The sequence below is a fragment of the Sus scrofa genome, chromosome 7 (genome assembly GCF_000003025.6).
Source record: "Sus scrofa isolate TJ Tabasco breed Duroc chromosome 7, Sscrofa11.1, whole genome shotgun sequence".
NCBI classification, from domain to species: Eukaryota; Metazoa; Chordata; class Mammalia; order Artiodactyla; family Suidae; genus Sus; species Sus scrofa.
In genome coordinates, this window is record NC_010449.5 from 74,624,423 (window position 1) to 74,650,522 (window position 26,100).

At 42.1% G+C, this 26,100-nt stretch overlaps 2 long non-coding RNA genes across 2 annotated transcripts in view; one reads left to right on the top strand and one right to left on the bottom strand.

The window, feature by feature from the left end:
- The window catches only part of LOC110261587, an 86,813-nt gene extending 73,701 nt beyond the window's left edge, over positions 1–13,112 (bottom strand). Inside the window, exon 1 of the long non-coding RNA XR_002345889.1 lies at positions 13,029–13,112. This is a non-coding gene — a long non-coding RNA (uncharacterized LOC110261587). The remainder of the gene's footprint in view (positions 1–13,028) is intronic.
- On the top strand, positions 10,085–14,403 carry LOC110261588. The gene is made up of 2 exons (XR_002345890.1): positions 10,085–12,590; positions 13,058–14,403. It is a non-coding gene; the product is annotated as an uncharacterized LOC110261588 (long non-coding RNA).

Consider the following 26,100-nt stretch of genomic DNA (forward strand, 5'->3'; position numbering starts at 1 on the left):
AGCCTCTTTTTTATAATTTTAAATGGAAAAGTTAGCAATATACCTGAAACCAAAACGTCCTTTCACTTTCCTAAAGCCAAACCAAAACACCTAAATATAAGTAATATTCTCTCACGTTTGAATGGAAAACACTGGAGACATCACTCCACCATCACCAAACAACTAATAAGGTTGCTGACAAATGGTGGTTTATATAACCAGTCACTCAGCCCCTCAGGGCCAGCAAGGCTACGATGGCACTGCATGTGCTTTCCAAAACATGAGATTCTGGTGCTCTGCTAATTATATTTGGCAGTCAATACTTTTCCTTCATGTCATTTTGTTAAATGCGATGTACTGATGGGGGGGTAATATAAATTTTCAAAATGTAAACATCAGTCAAAAATATTTTAAGAGGGAGTTCCCCACGTGGCGCAGTGGTTAACGAATCTGACTAGGAACCATGAGGTTGCGGGTTCGATCCCTGCCCTTGCTCAGTGGGTTAACGATCCAGTGTTGCCATGAGCTGTGGTGTAGGTCGCAGACTCGGCTTGGATCCAGCATTGCTGTGGCTCTGGCATAGGCTGGCGGCTACAGCTCCGATTAGACCCCTAGCCGGGAACCTCCCATATGCCGTGGGAGCGGCCCAAGAAATGGCAAAAAGACAAACAAAAAAAAAATATTTTAAGAAATATGCATGTTTTGTGAGGTCTGGGTTATTAAAACGAAGAGAGAAATTTCTACTGCGAGACTGGTAATGAGGTATACAGGGTAGGACTGTACATGTGAAAGCACTATTAAATGCAAGAGCTTACCACTATAATCTCTGCCTGTATCTAAAGAACATCACATCACCTAAGGCGTATAAGAGAAGGAAAAGCAGGCAAAGCAAGCAGAGGCTGAGAATATTAATGGAAGAACAAGGGTGACAGTCTCTGCTATCTGATTAGTGATTTTCAATTTACAAAGCACTTCCAGGCACATTATCTCCTGATCACCATAAAATTCCTGTGAGGCAGGAGGGAGTTCTTCTAATCTCCTTTATTTATGAGGGAGCTAAGGTTCAGCCAAACTAAGTCATGGCCCAAAGTCAAACACTTGGCATCCAAGGCCAGAACTGAGTCCCCACCCCCAGGCTCTTGACACTAGTTTTCAAGTCACACTTTGGAGTGAGTCCCTCTCTTCACTGGCCTATAGCCTCCAGGGAATGCCCATTCATCTTGGCCAGGTGAGAACCTGACCTTCATCCATTTCTAGTCAGTGGCCTTTGTCTGGCACCTGATTCCCTCTAAACATGATCTATTGCTCTCAAGTTTGTTAGAGCAAAGAGATTCAGACAGCTTCAGGCTTGGTGAACACACTGATGTGCTGGAAAGGTGGAACACCCTGGGAGGGCATGATAGCTTGGTGCTCCTCCCTGCATACCTCGCCCTATCTTTTCCATTTGACTGTTCCTGAGCTGTATCCTTTATAATAAACTGGTAAACATTAGGTAAATTATTGTCCTGAGTTCTGTTAGCCATTCTAGCAAATTATCAATCCCAAGCATGGTTCATGGGAACCCCCAAATTTGTATTCAGCCAGACAGAAGTGTGAATAGCCAGCACCCCACATGCAGGTGATGTCTGAAGTGGGGGCAGTCTTCTGGGACAGAACCCTCAATCTGTTGGGTCTTTGGTAACTCTGGATGGTGTCAAAATTGTATTGCATTGTTGAACAGCAAGTTGGTGTCAGAGAATTGAAGGATTAGTGTATAAATAAAATACATATTTCATGTCAGAACTGATGTCAGAAAAACCACCATGCACATCCCTGTGTGACAGAAAACCCACAAAATCTTTACTGAGCTCAAAAAAAACCTTACCATTAAAAGCAAACCTTTATCACCTGCTGCTCATCACTAATCATCAGCAACTATTGGTTGTGTCTTTAAAAGAGGACCATCTCAGCTCCAGCTGAGTCCATCAAACCCTTGTGGACACAGTGACAGATACTACTTAAGCACACAGAACCCTTTCCTCACCCTAGTGTGATACAATAGGGGCTGTCAAGGATTCTCTGCATTGCTCTGAACCCATCTCTTAGCTGGTTTCTGCTTCTTGGTCCAGCTACATTAGATTCATATGCTGTACTTGAATTATCAGCTTGCCTTATGCAACTTTGCATAAGGTTGCTAACTTCTGGCTTTCTATTTGCTACAAACTCTGCCACCCCCTAATCAGCCCAGACTCAACTCCATACCAGACTAAGTTCCTTGAATTCCCCCAAAATCTAGTCATCTGCTTAGCTGGTAGAAAAGTATGGACAGAGTTTAAGAGATACTGACAAACAGAAAATTTTTGATCATGATGACAAAGGAGAGAAGAGAAGCTTATGTCACATAAGACATTATTAAGGATCTTAGACATGTTCAGTCTTTAGGAAGAGAAAATTGGAGGGAGAATTGGATAGTGCCTTCCAAAGATTTGAAGGGTAAATGAGAGGAAGATCAGAAGTTATGTCTACTGTTGGATAATTCAAAGAAGGAGACTTCTATTTAACACAAGATGATGAGAAATTTTGCCCTATTGGAGCATCTTCCCCTGCCCCCATCATTGGAAATATTCAAATGTGAAGATGACTGAGCCATGAGGGATGCTATAGAAGGGGCTGCCCATTCAGGTTCTCTTACATGGACTCAGAACATGAGGGTTACATTTCCCATCATGTAGCACTTATTAAAAATAGAAGGAGAAAAGAAAATCACATTTTAAGAAGTTCAAATACAGAAAATTAGTTTGGAAGTCAAGTATCCAGCTTGAGTAAACAAATTTGAGCACTGTAGGAACATTTAAAATGTGAAGAAATGATGAGTACAAGAATTCTTATAATTAAGTAGGTTAAGTGCCTTAATGAAACACAATGTGAAACTGCAGAGTAGTAATTAGTAGAATGCGTAGTTATAAAAAGCTGTGAGACAAGATGACCTACGCTCAGTTTCTCCAAAAAGAGATAATCAGTCACGCAGAGGAAATGAAACGATGGAGTCCAGATCATCCTGACTACAAGTGTTCCCTGCAGCAAAGCCTCCTTCCAGATGACAGGGCAGGTTGCACCTTCCTTATACATTTTGGGCAGGAAGAAGTGGAAGATTTATACCCAACCAAAAAAAAAGTCTCGGTTTCCTACTTATTTTTGCCTAGAATAATTTTGCCAGGGTCATCCCTGGAGAGAAAGACAGGAGGAGGAGGAACAAAGCCCAGAAATGCCAAGACAACTGCACTATTTTAAAAGCTCAGAACTATTCCTTTTGATGATAATGACACTTCAGGAGCTCAGAAGTGGACTTTTCCATGAGGCTATGCCCTAAATGGACAAACACTAAGGATGGCCTATTTCTGAACAACTATGGGCAATTATAGACCATAATAAAAAAAAAGTACCACCACAAAAACAACTGTTCTTCTTTGCTGAATGTAACATCTCCCACTATTTAAAAAACTCTTACATGAAATGGAGCTGCCACCTCAGTGTGGTCACTCTCCACTCTGCAGGGGCCTCTCCCTTTGTTATCTTGTGCTCTTGAAAACAAGAATGGCTCTAGGGAAAGATTTAATTCTTGCGCCCTCTGCTGGTTCTACAAAAGGGCAAGCAAGACACTTTCACTAGATCAGCAGTTGGCCAAACTTTTCATTATCACAAAGCCATTTTATTATTTCATTCATTTCAGGGACCTCACATTTTGAAATTTATCTTTCAAGATCGACAATTATTAATTCTTTTTTACCAATTTGCATTTATCAAAGTAATAGAAAACTGCCAATTTGAACTTGTGATCAACGTTCAATAATCAAGTCTCCTTTTACAAAGATTATTTATTTCTAATCTAACATAAAATTTTACCTTTACCCAGCCTATAAACCTTACTGTGTGGGAGGACGCAATTTCTGTGAGGCCTTTTAACATACTACAAATAACTGAAGGACCTGGTTCCTACCTAGAGATCCAAGGGCCCCATATTTAGGATCACAGAGTTAGAAGTCCTCAGTATCTAAACAATAAGCAAATTTCTGAGAAATTTTCACTTTATTAGTAAGCACTTGTGAATGATGCTGTGTGTTTTCTGCCACTTGGTTATAATTCTTCAAATTACTTTGGTGTGATAACCTGTCATATAGTGGGCTAAAAAGTTAACACACCATCCAGAATCATAAACATCAGAGCTGAGTTTTTAAGGTATTGGCTTCTAACAATGAGGAGCTAAATAGGGGTTGTGGTGGTTGAGATCCATGCATCTGAGAGGAAGAAGTAGTACAGTACTGGTGATACCTGAAAACCAGTTCTCAGTTGGCTTCTTGCTCCAGCGCCCTAGCAATTTCAACTCCAATGCAACATGGCTCCATGAGAGTAAAGTTGATGTAGTCACAGGAGGAAAAAGAAGAGGAAGATAGAGAAACATGGCAGGCTCAGCAGTGTGTGGGGTGGGGCCTGGGTGGAGCAAAGAAGGAGAGTAGGAAAGTTTAGAAGTAGAATAGAAAAGGAGTCCTCGAAGGCAGCGCAGGGTCTTGTCCCTTGTTCTAACTCCAGTACCTGACACAATGCCTGGTACACAACAGGCTCCCAAATATTTGTTGTATTTTTGTAGATATTATGTTCACTGATCCTAGAAATGCTTTCAGCTAGGTGCAAAGACTTACCACTGACACTAATAACTATGACTGTTAAGGTAACAGCCAAGGGTAGCTTCCTCAGTGGTGGAATTGAGCTTCCTGTTTGGTTAAGTTTTGCACAGAAATGGTTGTATTTGGGAGAAAAGATGAATGTATCTCAGAATGATCTTCAGTGTTTAACTTTTTTAAAGACATATTTTATCATAATATAACATGCAAATGAAAAAGTATACAAAGTGAATGCAACTGTATATCCAGCACTTAGATCCAGAAACAGATCATCTTATTACCCCAGCAGCCCTACTGGTGTCTCCTGTCTGACCCCTATCCCTACCATTTTGACTTCTAACACCCCAGATTGGTTTTGTCATTTTCAAGTACACTCACAAACTGCACTCTTGCCACTGGCTACTTTTGCTCAACATTATTTTTGTGATGTTAATTCATGTTGTTACTGTTTGTTCATTCTTATTTCTGTATTTCATTTATAAATATACAATTTTTATGATTACTTATGATGGGTTGATTCCAGTTTTACCATTCTGAATAGTGCTGGTATGAGCATTCATATACATTTCCCTTATGTATACCCATTGTTTTGGTTGTACAAGCCAAGTGGTAGAACTGCCAGGTCACAGGATGTGTGTATGATCAGCTTTCTAAGATAGTTCCAAAAGGTTTCACAAAGTGATTGGGCTAATTTTTTGAGGTAGCTTTTGTACAAAGCTAGATGCCAAAGATGTCCAGAGGGGATAAAGGACAGTAGGAAAATTACCCCTAAGCCAATGACTTGAAATCTAAGGGGACTTCATGGAAAGAAAGAAGGTAAAATCATCCTCAAAGAGACAGGTCCCATCAATTAGCAACTCATCATTGAAGTGATTTGGAAGCTGCTTCCTAAGAATGAGAAAGAAGGCAGAATAATAATTCAAAAGGTGGAGAGAAGAAGAAATGGAAAAAGCTCAGAATAATTGCTAACCCCCATGCCAAGGAACTGCTAACAATTTTACCTTGGTAAAAATGGCACATAGTGTCCCAGAGCCCTGACTCCAATAGGGCAGATTAGAACCACAATGTAGTAAAAAGCACTCTGTATTTATGCTTGTGTCATCACAAAATTTCCTGAACTTTTTGGGGGCTTTGTGAGTACTTAAGGTTATTAATCAGAACAGTTCCTCTTTATTAATTTTGGGATAAGGCCATTGCTGATATTCATAGGAAAAGAACAAAACCTTATCACTGAGTTTCTCCATGAGATTTCTGTAAAGTTTAATTTGCAAATAAGTAAGCCAAAGTGGAAATGCCAGATGCTCTCAGATAGGAGCATCAGATTTTCCATTTAAATGCAACTGTCCCTCTTTCAGCTGGATTCAGGGCCTTCCTCCGAAAGACTCAAAACTCATTTGGAAGAGTGACTGAGAATTAACTCACTCTATTAGACTTGGTTATCAAAAGGCACTTAAAACAATGCAAAGAAGAATGTCATGTTTACAAAAGAATTTGTTTTCAAGTTATGAGTCCGTAAAAAATATATGCATGTATACTCATCTCTTCGCAATTCAGAAATGAATCTTTCAGTATTCTGGTCTCCTGTCAGCTGAGGGCCTCTCTCACGCTCTACTACAACAGAGAGTTCCTATCTGAGTGCTAACCCCAAGGTATCTGCCTTTCCTCAAATTGGTTTTCAATTCCAAAACAATGTGCTCAGCAGATGTCATCACAAAGCATATAGGGACTGCCTTTCCTTACAGAGAGAAGCTGGGTTTACATATGCATTCATTTCCTTGGGGCCACTTTTGTGAATTAAACCTGGCACAGTCCGGCCCGTTTGCTTTTGATCTGATGAGCTGGACAAGGAGCTCAGTTCATTTGCTGCCTCTCCAGCAACCGTATCCAAAAACATTATCCTGTAGGAGGTCTAAGGAAGCTGCCACTATCAGCGGCCAACAGGCACACTTGAAAATTCATGAGCAATGTATAAAAAGGAAAGAGTTCTTCCCCTTGGTGCTCTAACTGCCCTGCCACCGAGATGCTGGCTGAGCCCATACAGAAAGGGGGAAATCAATACAGGCCAAGAATTCAGTGGTGGCTTCAAGGCACCATAAGGATCTAGAAGCTTCTAATCTGTCTCCTTATAATACCAAAGGATAAAAAGAACTGGCGTACCTCAAACTTAGCTGGTCTAGCTGATATGCAAATTAATTTGCTTGTATCCTCCTAGTTATGAACTTTCACCATAGGAACTCCCATATGCACAAATGGACATTTGCAAGACACCTACTACCTAGCTACCCAGAAACTACCCAAAGCAAGAAGTGATGCAGTAAATGGATGAACACCATCTAGGGGCAATTCAATAAACTATATATCTTGTTCGTTCAATCAGGTGTTCTTTCTCTTCCTATTTTTTTAGGGCCACACCCAAGGCATATGGAAGTTCCCAGGCTAGGGGTTGAATCAGAGCTACAGCTGCCGGCCTACACCACAGTCACAGCAACGACAGATCCAAGTCTCCTCTGCAACCTACACCATGGCTCATAGCAACCTCGATCCTTAACCTGAGGAGGCCAGGGATCAAACCCAAATCCTCATGGATACTAGTTGGGATCATTACCACTGAGCCACAACGGGAACTCATCTTTCTCTTCTTTTATAAATTGCCTGTAGCAGACTGCCCATACTACTCTTCTCACTTTTCTTTAGACTTACCAGCTTTCAGACTCAGTTAATTCTAAGCCTCTCTACTTGTCATGATTCTTCAACGCACTTAACCCAATTCCTCCTTATGCTCTCTCTTTCAGCTCTGGCCTGGTTACCTTAAGGAAATATTTTTCACCCCCTTAAAAGGCATTTTGTCTTGAAAAATGAAAAGCAAACTTTTAAGTTCTCTGGAATTTTTAGATAAAAGAAAACTACCCTGAAGGTATCCATGTCATCAAATTCCAGAACATTTGAAAGTGCACAGAAATTTGTTCAGAATTTTATCAAAATCATTCTTCTCTTTATCCTCCAAAACATTCAAAATAAACAGCAGCTATTTTACGTTCATTATTTCTTTTGTTTTGCTGAATTACTAGCTATAAAATAACCATTTTATTGCAAGTGTATAGTATTTCATTATAAAGATGCAGTCAAATTATGGATTAAATGTAGACTAGGAGTTCCCTTCATGGCTCAGAGGCTAATGAGCCTGACTAGCATCCATGAGGACGCAGGTTCAATCTCTGGCCTCGCTCAGTGAGTTAAGGATCTGGCGTTGCTTTGAGCCGTAGTGTAGGTCACAGATGCGGCTCAGATCCCATGTTGCTACGGCGTAGGCCGGCAGCTACAGCTCCGATTTGACCCCTAGCCTGGGAACATCCACATGCCATGGGTGCAGCCCTAAAAAGACCAAAAAAAAAAAAAAATGTAGACTAGACAAGGGCCCTAATATCTGCAGATAAGATACTTTCAAGCATTTTAGGTTCGAAAACAACTGACAATAAATAAAGATTTGGAGCACAATCAGCATAGCATGTTCACAAGCCAAGAACATACTGTAGTAAGCTTTTGATCTGATTTTCTCTCTAGATGTCAACGCTTGGTGAGTCTTGCCATCACTTTGACCTTCTTACTTAATTTAATCCATCCTAAAGGTGAGCCTTAGTGCTGTGCCTATTTACACAGAATCCTGGTGGGCAGTTATGAAAGATTATATTTCTAGGCTCTGAACGTTAATAACCTGAATGCCTGATTCTGACCAAATCTTACTTTGGCAAAAAGTTAGGAGACCAATCCCCTGAAAGAAGATTCAGTGAGACACAAAAACCTGCACTTAACCTCCATAATATTTTTTCTTCCTCCCAGAGCTGTGTCCTCACCTGAACTTCAACAATGAATCTTAGGAAGTGGCACAGTTTGTTGAAATAATGAAAGCACAGAGTTAATCGACATGTAGCTAATTTAATCTAAGATACCCAGAGGCTATAAAAAGAAAAGAAACTGCATAGTTAATCACAAAACATTGTCATGGAAAGGGAAATTTACATGTTCGCAATCATAAAACATGGAAATCAGGCTGAAGAAGTTTTTGAGCTCTTGCTTCTATCCAATTTTGGAAATGTCTTTCATTTTAGATCTCTCCCAAGTTTGACTGACCCTTCCTTATCTGTGATCACAAATGGATAGTAGTAGCACATTCCAGAGAGAATCCAAAAGGTGACACAAGCTACTTTGAAAGCACATCTGGGTCTAACAGACAACATAATGAACTGATTGAGTCTTTGTGACTTGTTGTTGACCAATTTCTAACAGAGAACCTCCAGCCTATAATGCAAATAATATTCTTCTTGACTCTGTTTCAACAAGTGAATTCATGGTAGTGGAGATGTTTAGGAATGCTCTGACAGGACACAGCAAGTGATTTCTGTCTGCTTCCCATTCCTTATCCATATACCCAAGCACCTTCACAGAGCAGGGTGTTTAATAGGGTTCAAAACATCTTAAGTGAAGGATGGCACACTCCCTCCTAGGTAAGAACTGAGGGGACCCAATAAATATCATCCCTCTTCCCTGCCAAAGTTCAGAACCAACTGAAAGATAATCAAAGACACAGGTATCAAAGAGAATGAAATCAACAATTAATGATACAGGTCTTGGGAACCTGGTTGGGCATGAAAGGCAAATGGACTTATTAGTGTTGCCTAAATTAAACGTGCCAAGTCTCAAGCCTCTCTGATCAAGGGGCAGCATCTGCCCTTCAGGCTTGCCACACAGTGGATCCCCAAAACAGCCTATTCTCCATAGGCATGCAGTTGCCAAAGAAAGAGAAACTGAAAGGGACTAAAGAAAGAAGTGCCAGAAGTGTCTCACATGCCCACTTTCTCCTCTCAAATATATTAATCTGAAAGTTCTCTCCTGCCTTCCTCCCAGTCACTAGGAATAGGCAAGAAGGTGGCATAAGACTAGCTGAGTTACTCCACTGCAGTGGTTCACAAACTTGAGCATGTATCAGAATCACCTGGAGGGCTTGTTATAAAAACACAGATCACTGGGCCCACTTAAGAGTTTCCGATTTAGTGGGGATGGGTGAGACCAGAGAATCTGCATTTCTAACAAGTTCCGAGGTAATGAGTCACTGCTCTAATGCAATGGTTCTCAACCTTGACAAGCAATGGGATCAGAGAAAGCAATGTTTCCTCCTATCATTCCTCAGTTTTTTTTCCCCCTCTTAACCCATCTGGTTTAACCGCTAATTTTATGGTCTAGCAGAGATGTGGCACTCCAACAGGGAAAGAAATCAGCAGTCTATTGGAACAGCATCGCTCCCAGTTCATGAGGCTTCTCCCTCAATATTGACCACTATTCTTTCATGGCACTGTTTATGCACACTGATGATTTTTGCCCCAGAAATCTATGTAATGGGTCATAATTTTTTTCTTTTTTTTTTTTTTTTTTTTTTTTGTCTTTTTATGACCGCACTCAAGGCACACGTGGAGGTTCCCAGCCTAGGGGTCTAATCAGAGCTGTAGCTGCCAGCCTACGCCACAGCCACAGCAACTTGGGATCCGAGCTGTGTCTGCAACCTACACCACAGCTCACAGCAATGCTGGATCCTTAACCCACTGAGCAAAGCCAGGGATCGAATCCACAACTTCATGTTCCTAGTCGGATTCATTAACCACTGAGCCACGACAGGAACTCTGGTCATAAATTTTAAAACTCAAAGTCATACTAGCCACAAGCACTCCCTATTCTATCTCCTATCCAAAATTCAGTCCAGCCACATTATCCAAAAGAGCTCACTGGAGATTCTTCAGTGAAATTAAATGACAACATTAAGATATTCTAATAAAATGCCAATAATAAAAATATTCCAAATCATGAATTTCCCAGGTTGAAATTACAACTCCAAAATTAAATTCCCTAAATATTAAAGTCTAAAATCAAATTATCTTTCTTTGTGTTAAAAGCCAAAAGAAATTAGTCCAAATTCTATCCTCCTTATTTCTTATTCTTTTGAGTCCTTCTAGAGAAATATATCCCTGTTTGGGGAGGACTGTGAGTCTTTTAGCAGCAGCAGGTAAATTCTCTTCCACTGGCATAGGTGTAGTTCTCTTAGGATCTTAAAAGTCCAACTGTACGCACATGCACCTCACTTTTGAGGAGACCAAAGAGAACACCAAAGCTTATCAGTCTCTCATCCACTTGTTTTAGAAACCCCTTTAATCTTTGGCAGTTAGCAGATATCCCAGACAAAATCATATCCCAGACCCTCTACTTACTATTGCCAAAAGACCATCGCAGAGATTCAGTGATATCTGAGAGAGGGCAAATAGAATGGGAGAGATTTTTTGACTGCAGCTTTGCCATGATGCTGGCATTCTATGTCTTTGTTGGAAGAACATGACCTTTATGGCCCCATTTTCACCATGTCATGGGGAAGGGATGGGAAAGTCATTTATGCACACCATCTCAGCAATTAGAGGGTAGAATTTGAGACATGCCTCCTTTTTAAAAAACTTAAAAACCCTGTCAAGGCAGCAGTTCCAGGCACTACATCTTATTTTATTTCCAATCTAACATACTGAAAACATCCTAATTTCCATTTGCCTTTGGAGCCCTGTGTTTCTGGCATCCCACTGCTGAAGTGAATGGGGGTTCTGCCCAGTGACTCAGTATCCACCATCCTGTGAAGGGGCATTTTCAGTCCTATGCCACAGCTTTTAAGTATAGGGGTGAAACAATCTATTTGTTGTTGTTGTTGTTGTTGTTGCTTGGTTGCAAATCTGCAACCTAAGGCATTAAAAAGCAAATGAAGTTACGTTATATCGGCAGGGCTAGATCAGCCACACAGCTTCTGGTCCTACTGTATACTATTTTGGAAAATTAACCGGACTATAACCAGGGATAGAGAGGGACATTACATAATGACTAATGTGGTCACATCTCCAAGAATGAAAAATGGAGATTCAAAATCCATAAAGACTTACAAAACTAAAAGAAAGGAGAAATCCACAATTATTGTTGAAGATTTGAATATGCCTGCCCCAATGACTGAAAGAAAATGTTAACAGAAAATTAGTAAGGCTGATAAAAATCATTATCAGTCAGATTGACCTAATTGATACTGATAGACTACTTCACTCCAAAACAGCAGAACATTCTTTTTTTAAAACAGCAAAACACACATTTTCAAAGGTAGAATATCCATCAAAACTCTGAGTCATAAGTCTCTAAATTTAAAAGGCTCAAATTCATACGAGGATTAAATTAGCACACATAAAATTAATTAGAAATAAACAAGAGAAATAAATCTAGAAAACTCCAAATTAAAACATTTTAAAAATAACACACGGGTCAAAGACCTAATGTTTTTGAACTCAATGAAACTGAAAATACAACATATCAAAATTTTTGAGCTGTACCTAAAGCAGTGTTTAGAGGGAAATGTGTAGCATTAAATGCTTTAATACAGAAAAACTACCTCAAATAAAAAAATCTAAACTTACACCTTAAGAAACTAGGAAAAAAGAGGGCAAGTTAACCTAAAGCAAAAAGAAGGAAATGAGATAACATTGGAATTTAGTAAAATAGGAAGTGGACATACAGTTGGGAAAAGCAATGAAATTAAAAGCTGATTGTAATAAGCTGAGTAATGATGCCTGAGAACAGCTACTTTACATGGTAATAAGATTTTTACAGGTGTGATTACTTAAAGATCATTGTAAGCCTGAGAGATTTCCTGGATTACCTGGATGGGCCGAATGGAATCACAAGCATCTTTATTAGAGGGCAGGTGGATCACAGTTAGAGATGTGATAACAGAAGCAAGAAGTTGAAAGATGCAGGTGGCCTTTAGAAATTGAAAAAGGCAAGAAAATGGATGTTCCCCTCAGAACCTCCAGAAGCAATGACCCTGCCAGCGCCTTAACTACAGCTCAAAGGGAGTGATTTTGAACTCCTGACTTCCAGAAACGTAAGGTAATAAACTTAGGTTGTTTTAAGCTACTACGTTTGTGGTAATTTATTCTAACAGCAATATGAAACTAACAAACCCTTTCAAAGATCTTCATAGATTTTTATATAATAAGCAAACCTCTAGTCAGACTTACCTGCAAAACAAGAGAGAAAAAGCAAACGACCACTATCAGAAACCAAAAAGGGGGATATTAAAGGATAATTAAAGAAAAGAATGAATAGCATAGTCAATAAATTCCACAGCTTAAAATGAACGCTCACTTTCTTGAAGACTCAAATTACCATCATTTATTCAAAAGAACTAGATAACCTAAAACAATAGATAACCTATGTCTATAAAAGGAATTAGATTATTGTTTGAAAAGCTGCTGTCACCAGCAAAGCTCATTAACAATACCTGGGAAATAAAAATTGAATCTGAGTAGAGAAATACACTCTAACCTTTTATTTTTCCTTTGTGCTTCCTCTAGTTTGACCTGAACACGGGACGCTGCCGGCAGAAGCCTCAGACCAGCCTTCTTCCTGTCAGAGGACTCCGGGGGACACCTCAGCTACCGGGAGTGGATGCAGAAGCCCGGCACCCCAGCTCCCCGCACTCCAATCCAACATGGCCGCGGGGGCCCGTGTGCAGAGACGCTGGGCTTCGCACTGCAATATGGGGCGTGAGCAGCACGCCTGCGCGGCCTCAGGAGACCTCCACCCCCCTCCCTCTCCCCCTCCCCGGGGAGGGGGTGGGGGAGAGTGCTGTCAAGCAGCCCCACCCACGGCCTGTACCTGAGAGCTTATCCTCAGGGTGTGAATCTCAGTTATTAGGTTCATAGCCATTAAAAAGGGATACAGGCTTGTGGTAGAGTGACCACATGATCATTATATAATGTCCCTCTAATTTTCAAAATACAACAGGATGGGACGTTGTGCGGCCTAATTAGCCTTGCTTATTGATATCTGGCACATCGTTTTAAAGTGAGACACATAAATGGTTTTAAGACAGTTGAAATTACCTTCTTTTGCTTTTTCAAGTCTTGGATTGTAGATTTGCAGCCAAGCAACAACAACAACAGAAGTTGTTTCATTCCCTATACCTAAAAGCTGACTCAAGAAATCATTTTCTTTTCCCTCTAATCAAAAACTCGCCTCAGCATCTTGTGTTTACTGAAGCCTGTGGGTCTCTTGCATATTTGTAAGGCTGGCCCTTGCTGCCCTGCCTGTTTAAAAACAGCTACTTGCCTGAGTTGCCATTAACCGCTAGGTCAAAATCCCATTGGACTGTGCTTACTAAAGTCTGAAGCCTTAAGCTGCTAGTCCAACCCCAATGGTCAAAAGACCATCACATAACTGTGAAAACCAGCCATGCATCACAACAATGCCCTATGAACTCCCAAAGTTTAAAAAAAAAAAAAAGAAAAACAGACCCATGTTTATTCAACCTAAGGCCTAAAGCCACTTAATCAAAGTCTCATGTTTCTGGGTCCCCAAATTCAACTGCTTGCCTGCCTCTCAAGCTGCCTGGATTATGCTCCAAATACTGGGGGGAAAGTTTGGATTCCTTCAAACTGTCATCCTCCTGGTCCAATGCCAATCATCATAATCGATTACACAAAAGTAGACAGGCCTGTTTTCCCCTCAACCCAGCCCCACACAGGTCTCAGTATTTTTTTTCTACACCATTCCCCCCTCTGTAGTCACAATCCCTTGTTCTGTCTCATAAAGGAGGAGCTTACTAGTGTTACAAAATGGTCTCAAGGGTGGGAGATGTCCCACACGGACAGTTTGGTGGAGGCTTGGCCTCATCAAGGATCCCAGTGGGTGTCCCTCTGCTGTTTGAGCCACAGGCAGAGCAAAGCAGCAGGCGGTGCTCTGCTCTGTGTCTGCAGTAATTGCTCTTATCTGTGGGGGCCCTCACCTCAGTCAGCTACTTCTTAACACCACCTCCAGCTGCCTCACAGTTGTGTCCAGGATCACCTTCTGATTTCTGCACCCTCCCCACCCCAAACAACCCTCACACTCTCTCCTGGAGAGGAAGGCATGGCCGTCAGCCCCACCCTCCCTCTCTTACTAATCTTTGTGGTGGCACACACTATGCTCTGCTCCCCTCAAAGACTTTCCTTTCAATTCTTAAGAGCCTCATCTGGAAGTCAAACAAAAATGAATATTAACCAGAAATCCTGTTGTGTCACAGCAGGTTAAGAACCTAACTAGTATCCATGAGGATGCTAGCAGCTGCAGCTCAAATTCAACCCCTAGCCCTCAAACTTTCATATGCTGCAGGTGCGGCCCTAAAAAAAGACAAAACTGATTATTAACCATTTCTTTCTCTTTCCATTCGAATGCGAAGAAGGGTCCAGACATATGACAAAGTACAGAGAGCACAGAGATGAATATTTCAGAATCCTGGGTCAGTACACAGGCTGGCCCACACTATCCCAAAAGGATTCACAATCCCTCTCAACACCCATTCCATTAACGTTGGATAACGCAAGGAAAACCATTCACCAGTGAGCCCAGTCCAAAGAGTGCTGGCAGTTAAGTCAGGTCTTACAAAACAAAGGTACTACGGCTGGGAGAGGTTAAGCTACAGGTCCTAGACACACTGCTAGTTAGAAGCAGGGCTAGGATTCAATTCCAGGCGGCTGAACCATCGCTTGGGGTGACTTTACAGGCTTGGTTGGCAGCCAGCTCAGAGCACTGACCTCAGGGCAGAGGTCAAAGCAGGGATCATGCATCCTTCTAAAATGAAAGGGCTGCAGGGAGAAGATGGAAGAGAGAGGTCAAGAGGAATGTAGGCCTGCTTTGCTCTATGTGTGGGTGAGCAGGTCACTCTTCTAAAGCACCAGGTCTCAGGGGGGCTCTCTTTAGATGCCTTTTGATTGTTTCTCCTTCAGAGCTATGTTCCAAGACTAAGAATTTTCCACCTACTTTTATGAATAGGATACAGTGTAATATAAACAATTGGCAGTGAGGAGAATGCCTATGCTGAGAAGGTGGAGTTGCATTTGGCAGAGTCTGAGGCTGTGGCAGTTACTAAAATCCCACCACTAATGTCATTCCCCTTCTGGCCTGTTCTTTCGTTAGCTGTAATAATACGATGTTTTCAAATGTTCAGATCAGCAGAGAGTGTTTTTTTGATTGGCCTCTGAGGAAAACCCTCAGATGGGTTTTAGAGATATAATCGGAAAAATTACCAGTGCTTGGGAGATTTTGAAATACTGGCCTTGCACTTGCAATCCCAGAGCAAATGGCTGCTTGATGGGTTTTTCAAAGTTGGTGAAAGACAAGAGCACTTTTTTTTTTTCCTCCCCCAGATGACTTTTTAGATTCCAGGCTCACATGCAGGGATCATTCCGAGGGGATCTTGGCCATTCGTGTCAACCATGACTATAGCTGTGTCCTAACTGGTACCCTGAATAAGGTGCTAATGAAGCAGTGGCTGGCTTCTTCTCATCCAGTCCACTCCTCATAGAAGTTTCCCTCACTGGCCACACTAAAGAAGCTATCCTGAACCTCTCTTTCCCACTTCCATGTTTTATTTTCTTCATTGAAATTATTACTATTGGCTTTTAATTTTTTTTTCATTATTTTACTGTTCTCTCTCCTATTAGAATGTAAGAATCTTCCCTTCCTTGTTCATAGCTGTATCCCAAGCACCTACAACAGTGCCTGGCACATCAACAGAGGCTCAAGAAATATAACAGGTGAAGGAAAGCATGACAGTGGATGAAATGTCCAGCGCCACTTGATGTGGGGGCCACCGCTCTACCCACCTGTGAGTGACCACAAATGTGCAGTGTTCTGCAGGCTTTGGAGGAAGGCATCAGTGGATCAGCCTGGCTGTTCCTTTGCTAGGTGTTCGATGTGCAGGCTACAGGTTGAAAAGAATTATAGGACTTGGGCTGAAAATTGCATCTGTCGTGTACCAGCTGGTTTTTGAGATAGCGAAGAGAGCCATGGAGCTTTCTCGTTTTTAGGCACAGCTACGGTTTCCTAACCCATTTCTCTCAGTGGCAACCCATTTTGAATGATTGTAGTGTTTCTCATTTTCCTTTGAAGTGTTGTTCACAGCCTGTGGCCTCTCTGGATTTGTAGGAGTTGGAAAGTGGGTGTGGGGAAAGTTGAAGAGCCCTCGGATACAGGGCAAGCAGGTCAGGTCACTGGTCCTGGTGCTTCGTAAGATACTATTATATACGTTAAGACTGCAGGCAATCACCATTCATGTGCTTCATGCACAAGAATCTCCGAACCTTCCCCAGGGGTCCTCTGGTCCAACTTTCCACCTAGTGGGACACCTTCCATAACACAGCTAGCTAACAAGCATCCAGCCTTTGCAAGATTCAGCGACATTGCAAGGAGCCTGTATTTTACCCAGGGGAAAATTTTTCTGAGGAGAGAGTCCAATAAAATGGCTTCTTTCTTTTAAAAACCTTCTCTGTGGGCAGTTGGTAGATATTTTTAAGTTTGGGATTCAGGCCATATGGAGTGAAATATTTAGAGATGTTTAGAGCTATTTTGTCCTTTACAAAAAATAAGATTGAGACGACCCTAAGAGAAAATATAACACCATTGACTTTTCCATTCATAAACACATTCTGCTTGGCACTTCTCTGACATTCTGTGAGGTGAGAGAGCCTGGAGTTTAAATTCCATTTGCATGTTATCCCACTGTGATAGGAAATTATTTCCCCTTGGTCAGTTCTTATCATGCAGATTGCTCTAAAATCAGATTACAGCTGTTTGTTTTGATTGATTAGTTAGTTCGGCCTCTTTTTAAAAAAAATCACTTGTAAATTTTATCTGTGAAAATAAAGTTGAGAAAGCAAATACAACACTTCCTTGTAAGTTTCTGAGAGTGTTTCAATGAGAAGCTGGGCAGAAACAACTTCTATAAACAGGTGAGATGGAAACAAAAATGTTTGCATCAGGAGTAAATCTGTCAAATAACCCAAGGGATCACAGAAATGCAAGTTAGTCAATCTGCACAGAATTGAGCACCCATTAAATGCCAGATTATTCCAGGAGCTGCAGAAGATGGAGGGTGAATAGAACTTCAAATTGAATGGATGGAACTAGAGATTTCCATACTAAGCGAAGTAAGTCAGAAAGAGAAAGACAAATACCATATGATATCCCTTATATCTAGAATCTAATATATGGCACAAATGAACCTTCCACAGCAAAGAAACTCATGAACTTGGAGAAGAGACTTGTGGTTGCCAAGGGGAGGGAGAGGGAGTGGGATGGACTGGGAATCTGGAATTAATAGAGGCAGAATATTACATTTGGAATGGATAAGCAATGAGATCCTGCTGTATAGGCACAGGGAACTATATCTAGTCACTTGTGGGAGCATGGTGGAGGATAATGTGAGAAAAGGAATGTATATATATGTATATGTATGTGTGACTGGGTCACTTTTTGCTATACAGTAGAAAATTGACAGAATGCTGTAAATCAACTATAATGGAAAAAATAAAAATCATTAAAATTTTAAAAAGAACTTGAAGTTGACACTCAAGGTGCCCAAAGGAGCAGCCTAAGCTTTTGCCCCCAAATAGGGAAATTTAGTGTGTGCACTTCATGTTCTAGTCAAGTGTCCCGGGCTACTTACAGGGATAAGGGAAGTAGGGACCTAGCTTGAGGGAAATGTAATGTATCTTCCAGGCTTTGGAACCAGACATCCTGGTCTGAGTCCCAGCTCAGCACTTAATAGTTCATGACCTTGGGAAGGTTTTTTTAACCTCTATATCTTTGTTTCCTCATTTGCCTCATGGCAATGCTATTTTTCTTGCAAGACTGTTAGGAAGATTAGAGATGATCTATGTAAAGCCTTGGAAAGGTAGGTAGCCCACAGCAGGATGGGCCAGCTTCGGGTCTGGGTTTGGTTTTCCCTATCCAGCTGTAGACATGCCCGCTGATCAGGCAACTTTCAGCGGTTCCTAAGGTTATCTTGCTGGAAGGTGACCTTGGAGAAAGTACACCAAAACAAGCTGTGGAAATCTCTTCTGGCCCTTCCTTCCTTAGCAAAGGCTGTGGCTCTGCAGAGGGGCTGATTCAGGACAGGGGCCGAGACCCACACTGCGCAGACAGACTCCGCAGAGAAGGCAGGTGAAAGGAGGCGAGGGAAGAAAATCCGGGATAATGTGTTTAATTTGATCTGTTCCCTGGAGTCATTAAAATGCATCCTCCCCTGGACTCTAAATTCTTGAGCTGAAATAATCAGTCCAACAGGCTTTTTGCTGAAGATAGTGGAAGCACACTTTATGATGTGTTCAAAAGCTCAGGCCTGTTGAAACACTGCCCTCTTGTGTTGAGGGATGGGAGCAACCTCTTCAGGAACCTGCTCAGCCTCCCAGCCTCTTAGCGGTTATGCTTCCAAACAAATCCCAAACCAAAGCTGATCCAAATAATCCATCTTATGTGTGAAGTTGGAATAGGGATTCCAGAGATCCAAACCTTTATTCACATGCAGAGAAGCACAAATATCTCTATAGTTCATTTCCAAGGGGTTCCCAGGTGAATTCTGAAGGAATTACTGACTTCTACCACATCCTCGTGGTAGGAGAAGAAAAATAATTTACAGAACTAAGCAAGTCCAAACAGGAGCCCCCTGTTTCACTCCCTCTTTGCCTCTACTCTCTAAGAGAGTAGAATTTAAATTTTCACTCAAAAAAATGTTTTAAAAAATAAATTATCTAGAACAAGACCTGTTCTTGTAAATACAACAGTAGTTATGATTAGTCATTATTACATCTTTTTCTATGTCTCAGGCTTCATCCTCGGTCCTAGGGATGCAGCTGGGGAAGATAAACATGGTCTCTTGCCCTCATGAAAAGTACATCCCCAAATCCTGGGCTTCAAGATATTTGGGATTTTATCCATACTGGAGGGCAAAAAAGAGTAATGTTCCCAACAACTGATAAAAAAAAATTCCAAGACAAAACAATTTGTGATAGTTCAAGACCCAATAGGAAATATCAGTGCCAATTCTTCCAAACAGAACCAGAGTTTCCACAGGTGAGTGTCTGCAGGCCTTGGAGAGCTCTTCTTTCCTTGGACATCATTCATGAAAGACAATGTTCCTCCTTCAATTTCAAGGGTTTATCCGTATTTTTGGCTAAAGGGAAACAGTCTTCAGGTGGGTAGGATAAGGAGCTGCTTGGTTTGTGTCATACTTGTCTTACTCTCCTGGAAATTATATTCCTTTGTCTTATGGAACTACCATCTCCAAGAGTCCGCAGCAAAAAAAATGTGTGTGTTCCTGCTCATGTAGCCTCATTCCTTATTAGTCATAACACTCACTGTGAGATTGATTTGTTAAATCCTTCCTAACTTGATGGCTGATGCCAGGGAGGCTCAGAATGAGCACATTTTTAAAAAATAACTTTTCTGACTTTAAAACTAATAAATCCTCATTGTAGAAAACATGGATAATAGAGAAGATTCTATAATAATAGTAGAGAAAATAATAGAGAAGGAAATTATCCCAACCCTGAGATAACTCATCAGAAATTTGATTTTTTCCTTCCAGCCGTATAATTGTAGATCTTGAAGTCTAGGTTAAATGAGTCTAGGACTCATTTCAGTCGTTGTAGAAGTTCAAAGCCATCCCTCAGATTTCTAGATTGAGGGGTTTATTTTTCATAGTCAGTTCCAGATTTTACCTCAACAAATGCTATCTCTGCTCTTTACTTGGTCTGCCTCCTGCCCCCCAACATACACACCCATGCATGTGTGAATTTGCTCACATGCACGCACACACACACAAACCCACTCACATCAAACCTTCTGCCTGTTGCAAGCTGAAGCCTGAGGAGGAAAGTTGCACACTGCAGCAAGTAGCTTCAAAGAAGACATCAGTCAGGCCCTCTTAGAGTTCTCTGCCAGAGAATTCCCACCAGCCACCATCTGCCCTGCTGTCCTTGTAACTCCCTGCTCACTTTCCCTGCTCCTGGCCTCCTCCAGAGCAGTTCAGCCATTTCCTGCTGTTGCTAGAGCTTCTATAACCTCTCCTACCCTCAGGCCTTCCCTCTAACTCAAGGGCTTATATCAGAGTATTTTCTAAAGCACAGATACTTTCCCCCCAAGAGGAATGTTACTGTCGGCAGTTAAGATAATAAAACTTCCATCCCATTACATTTTTTCTGGCCACACCCATGGCATGAGGAAATTCCCAGGCCAGGGATCAAACCTGCGCCCCAGCAGCAACCCGAGCTGCTGCAGTGACAATGATGGAGCCTTAATTGGCTGAGCCACAAGATAACGTGCACTAGTACATTTTTTGATACAGTGGCTATTGCATGGTTTTAGACTCTTTTAAAAATAAATGATATTGGAAGTTTCTGTCATGGCTCTGCGGTTAACGAACCCAACTAGCATCCATGAGGACTCAGGTTTGCTCTCTGGCCTTGCTCAGTGGGTTAAAAAACCAGTATTGCCGTGAGCTGTGGTGTAGGTCGCAGATGCAGTTTGTGTAGGATGTTGCTGTGGCTGTGGCACAGGCTGGCAGCTACAGCTCCAATTAGACCCCTAGCCTGGGAACCTCCATATGCTGTGGGTGCAGCCCTAAAATAAATAAATAAATAAATAAATATGATATTGTGAGCATTTCATTATGTCAATAAAAATTACTCAGATATGTATATCACATAACATTTCATCATCAGGATGAGCTAGTGTTCTAAGGTCCTCAGAGGGAGCAGACCTCTAAGGGCATCAGAGAACTAGGGTTAATTATGGGGGGAGGTGCTGTTCTTATGTCTCGGGAAAAGGGCAATGTTATAAAGAGGGGTGCAGAAAGAGGAAACACCCTGGGGACATTCCACACTTCATCTTAGGCTCAGCTCTGTTTAGGAACAGAGCCAGCATTATCCTGAGCACAGCTTTTGCAAGACACTAGAAATGTAAAACATTCTTAATGAATATAGCAATGCAAATAGATGGTATTTAAACATTGGCAACTGTGTGATGGAAGCAAGAGATGGGTAGAAGCCAACTTCTTTAAGGTGGGAGCACTTCAATTATGCTAATGTACCACATTGTATACCTAGCTGGAAATAAACACAATTAAGATAAAATTCTGGAAAAGGTGATGCTTGCCTGGCTTTTTACAAATACTGAGTATTATAAATTTCACCTTAGTAGGATCCCTCCTGACTATGTCTCTATATAGCAGTACCTAGAGGGATTCTTTTTTTTTTTTTTTCCTTTTTTGGCTGCACCCATGGCACATGGAAGTTCCTGGGCCAGGGATCAAATCTGAGCCACAGCTGCAGCAGTACCAGATCTTTAATCTGCTGTGCCACAGTGGGAACTCCCCTAGAGGGATTCTTTAACTCAAACCTTTATGAAGATAACAAAGGATTGATAGGCCCTTGCAAAAAATTAGACCCACACACCCACACATAATTTACTGTATAAACAACAGCTTGGTAGAGTATGACCCCATCATCTGTTCTGCCTCTGCTGTTAAGACTCCACAGGGGCAGTTTCCATTGCGGCTCAGCAGGTTAGAAAGGATGCAGGTTCAATCCCTGGCTTTGCTCAGTGGGTTAAGGATCTGGTTGCTGTGAGCTATGGTGTAGGTCGCAGATGCGGCTCAGATCCCAAGTTGCTGTGGCATAGTCCAGCAGCTGTAGCTCCGATTCAACCCCTAGCCCGGGAACCTCCGTATGCCTCAGGTGCGACCCTAAAAAAAAAAGCAAAAAAAAAAAAAAAAAAAAAAAAAAAACTTCCATGGGAACCCTACCCTGCACAACCAATGTTCTACAATGGTTGACCTTTCTCTGTTGTACTTTAGACCACTCTTGCCCCCGCCACCGGACTTGGGGATGGTCATTTGCTTCAAGGCCCTGTGTAACTCACAGATATTTCAGAAATGCCTGCTTTTGTACCCACTTTAGTTGTATTCTTTAAACAACTTTTATAAAGGGGTTATTAAAAAAAAAAAAAAACCTGAAAATTCTTCTTGTTCTGACAAGTAAAAAGCCCCAAACCTGCTTCATTCACCATGGTTTTGGGCCTGTTCTCCTTGGCCCTTCCCCCTGTTCTTCCACTGTGTCTCATTTCTGATTCAGACTCTCCTTTTGGGATCTGTTTTGTGTCTCTCAGCCACCCCTTTTGAACCCGATGCTGTGGCCTGTCCCTGGACTCCTAAACTTTTGCCCTGGCACTTGCTTTTAGAACTCCACTGGTCCATGCCCTCAAGGCACAGGCCAGCCTATGCCTTCTTCCTACTATTTTGGTTATCGTTCTCAACCTAACAACCCCCCTCAAAAGTTCATGGTGCCACAATAGCATTTATCTGTTCATGATTCCTCAATTTGAGCAGATCTCGCAGGTAAGCTGGTCCATGGGCTGGCAGCTGTGGCAACTTGACTGCCATTGGTAAGTCCATTTTGAAGATGGCTTTACTCATACAGCTGGAAAGTTGGCATTGGCTGGCAGCTGGGATTCAGGTGGGGCTGTCAGCCAGGGCCTTGGGTTCTCCTCCATGTGGCCTCTCTGGATGGCAAAGTTGAGTTTCTCCTGGCATGGCCCTGTGAGTAGCATAGCTGGACTTCTTTCATGAAAGCCAGTTCCTTCCAGGGAGCAAAAGTAGAAACTGCTAGGCCCTCTTAATGCCTGGGTTTAGAAGTCCCAAAACATCACAAAGCTGTGTCTGTCAAAGGAGTCACAAGGTCAGTGCAGATTCAAAAAGGGAGAAGAAAAAGATTTCCCTTCTTGATGGGAGAGTTGCTGAGAACCAAAAGTAGCCACTGCAGTCATCTCTGGAGATACAACGTTCCACAAATCCATGCCGTGCCCAGCCCCAGCCCTAACTTCCAGAACTTCAGCACAAGCATAAAAGCTGTGGAACTTTCTATACCTGGAAGGGATTCTAGATAGAAAGCCTGTTTTGTTTTATTTGTTTGTTTGTTAGTTTTTTGCTCTTTAGGGCCATACCTTTAACATATAGGGGTCAAATCATATCTGCACCTTCCAGCCCATGACACATCCACAGCAACTCGGGAACTGAGACTTGACTGTAACCTACACCATAGCTCATGGCGATGCCAGTTCCTTAACCCACTGAGCAAGGCCAGGGATCCAACCACATCCTCATGGATACTAGTCGGATTCCTTTTCGCTGCACCACAATGAGAACTCCTAGAAAGCCTGTTTTATTAGACTTTGTGGAGCATGCTGCCTGATTAATTCATGGCTGCAAGACAGTATCATTCTTTCCCTCTCTGGGCTGAACATTCTAAGTCAGTGCTCCTTGGTATTTTACTCTCTCTTCCACAATCAGCTTTCTTCTTTGCACTGTGGCAATGTGTGGGGTGTTTTTAGTTTCCCTTTTCAGATTAGAATCAATTCCTATTTGTATTCTGAATTGAAAATGGTTTTACCATTGAGTTATGCCATGCCTTATAATGGCTCACCTGCAGTTCTCCTACAATGCAGCAGGTTAAGGATCCAGCGTCGTCACTGAATCAGCTTGGGTGGATGCTGTGGCCCAGTTCTGATCTCTGGCCTGGGAACTTCCACATTCCACAAGTGTGGCCAAAAACAAAAAGGACTCACTTGCAAACAGAAGCTCACTGGCCTTTTGGGGGGGCTCAGTGACATCCACGAGTCTTCCAGGGTCCAAGCCTGTTTAAAACTTGGGCATGCAACTTTGCACTTATATCCCCAGAGCAAAGCAAATGAGTCTCTCACACCTGAGTGATATGTTTATAAACATAGGAGAAGCTAGTGTTCCACTTACTGTTGCTGTGTAACAAACTTCCCCAAAACTTTGTGGCCACACCCATTTCATAATATCTTACAGGTTACATCAATCAAGAATTCAATCAAGTTTGACTGGGCAACCCTTCTGCTTCCTGTGGCATCATTGAGGTTACTCAGTGATATTCAGCTTGCAGACGTAATGGTTTAGAGACTCCAAGGAGCAGGGGGAGGGGAGGTGGTCACTCACATGTCTGGCTGGAAGGCTGGGCTCTGTTGGGACTATCTACTTTGGAGTCCTACATGCAGCCTCACAAGCATGATGGGCTCAGAGTAGCTGTACTTCTTAGATGGAGGCTGGATAGTCCATTAGTGGGTGTTCCAAGAGAATCAGACAAAAACTGCAGAGCCTTTTTTTTTTTTTTTTTTTTTTTTTTTTTTTGCCTTTTCTAGGGCCACTCCCTCAGCACATGGAGGTTCCCAGTCTAGGGGTCTAATCGATGCTGTAGCCACTGGCCTAGGCCTCAGCCACCACAATGCAGGACCTGAGCCTTGTCTGCAGCCCACGGCAACACCAGATCCTTAACCCACTGAGTAAGGCCAGGGATCAAACCCGCAACCTCATGGTTCCTAGTCGGATTCGTTAACCACTGAGCCATGACGGGAACTCCTGCAGAGCCTCTTTGTACTTAACCTTGGAAGTCACACACATCACTTCAGACACATTCAATTCATCACTAGAAAGTTATTGGCCAGTCGAATTCAAAGGAGAGGAATTAGACACCTACTGCTTGATGGATGGGGAGATGATAAGGTCATCCTGTAGAAGAGCTTGTGAGACATGCAATATGTCTTTGGAATGTGCCATCTGCCATAACCAGTTTGGACCTCAGTGTGAAGTTAGACAAAGTTGCCTCTCCACTCCTACAGACCTAGTCCCATGACTCTCCTCCTGTTTGTTGCCTTTACCCTCAAATTCTTCCACAACCCAGATTCTACTTTTCTCTAACATCCCTTACAGAACTTCACTATTTTGAGTCCCACTTTCCTCCTGACCCCATTAGATAACTGGAGGCAGCACTTGGCAGTGGAAAGAGCGCTGAATGAAAAGTCACCTCCCAATGCTTCTACCAGTGATCCAGGTTCTCCTAGGCAACTCACCACAACTGCAGTTTTCTCATTTACATGATACAGGCATGTGGGTTTGGGGGATAAGATAAAACCATCTTCAACATCAATTCTAATCATTCCTAAATCTAATATGAGTTCAGGAGTAAACAGATAACCACAAAAGATCGCTATTTAACCCTGCTAAAAATATTTAGTTAGCATCGTTCTTCAACAATTTTGAGTAAATACAGAAGAGAGGAGTTCAAATGTCCTTTGGCAGCCACAAATAGGTAAAAAGCTAGCAAAAATATGAAGAATGCCACTGAAATGACCACGAATGGTTTGTTGCAAATACATAATCTAAGGGATGTATTCTAAGTTCCTCCAGTAATGTAATAGTTCACTGAACATTAGCATGGTTGTGAAGGGGAGACTCTACTGGAAGCAGTGACCCAGGGGTGCATGTTCTTTCCATTTTGTGGTTATACAGTAGTTATACCATCTGGACATGTGACCATGGAGGAAGACAGAAGAATGGAGAGGGTGGGGACCACACAGGCATATTTATGTGCAACTCAGAAGTAGAGCACATCACTCCTTCCCACATCTTATTGGCCAGATTGCTGTCACAGGGTCTGAACCAACCTGTGAGAGAGTCTGGGAAATGTAGTCTTCCTTTGTGCCTAGAAAAAAAGAAATGGAT